This window comes from Arachis duranensis, chromosome 6 (genome assembly GCF_000817695.3).
Source record: "Arachis duranensis cultivar V14167 chromosome 6, aradu.V14167.gnm2.J7QH, whole genome shotgun sequence".
NCBI lineage: Eukaryota > Viridiplantae > Streptophyta > Magnoliopsida > Fabales > Fabaceae > Arachis > Arachis duranensis.
In genome coordinates, this window is record NC_029777.3 from 66,040,266 (window position 1) to 66,041,248 (window position 983).

The 983-nt window shown below is 38.8% G+C and overlaps 1 non-coding gene across 1 annotated transcript; it reads right to left on the minus strand.

The window, feature by feature from the left end:
• Positions 1 to 530: 530 nt before the first annotated feature.
• Positions 531 to 634, minus strand: LOC127740409 (small nucleolar RNA R71). Its single transcript, XR_008001086.1, has one exon. It is a non-coding gene; the product is annotated as a small nucleolar RNA R71 (small nucleolar RNA).
• Positions 635 to 983: the final 349 nt, after the last annotated feature.

Consider the following 983-nt stretch of genomic DNA (forward strand, 5'->3'; position numbering starts at 1 on the left):
GGAACAAGGAAAAAGGCATTCTTGTTGAAGCTGATCCTGAACCTGAAAGGAATCTGAAGAGGAAACTAAGAGAAGCTAAATTACAACAATCCAGAGACAACCTTACTTAAATTTTTGAACAAGAAAAGGATATGGCAGCCGAACCCAACAACAATAATGCAAGGAAGATGATTAGTGATTATACTACACCTACTTCCAAGTTTGATGGAAGAAGCATCTCAATTCCTGCCATTGAAGCAAACAATTTTGAGCTAAAACCTCAACTAGTTGCTCTAATGCAATAAAACTGCAAGTTTCATGGACTTCCATCAGAAGATCCCTACCAGTTTTTAACTGAGTTCTTACAAATCTGTGAGACTGTTAAGACTAATGGAGTAGATCCTGAAGTCTATAGGCTCATGCTTTTCCCTTTTGCTGTAAGAGACAGAGCTAAAACATGGTTGGACTCACAACCTAAGGATAGCCTAGACTCTTGGAATAAGCTGGTCATGGCCTTCTTGGTTAAATTCTTTCCTCTTTAAAAGCTGAGCAAGCTTAGAGTGGATGTTCAGACCTTCAAGCAAAAAGATGGTGAATCCCTCTATGAAGCTTGGGAAAGATACAAGAAGATGACCAAAAAGTGTCCTTCTGACATGTTCTCAGAATGGACCATGATAGATATATTCTATTATGGTCTGTCTGAGTTCTCTAAGATGTCACTGGAGCATTCTACAGGTGGATCCATTCACCTAAAGAAAATGCCTACAAAAGCTCAGGAACTTATTGAAATGGTTGCAAATAACCAATTTATGTACACTTCTGAGAGGAATTCTGTGAATAATGGGATGCCTCAGAGGAAGGGAGTTCTTGAAATTGATGCTTTGAATGCCATATTGGCTCAGAATAAAATGTTGACTCAGCAAGTCAACATGATTTCTCATAGTCTGAATGGATGGCAAAATGCATCCAACAGCACTAAATAGGCATCTTCTGAAGAAGACGTT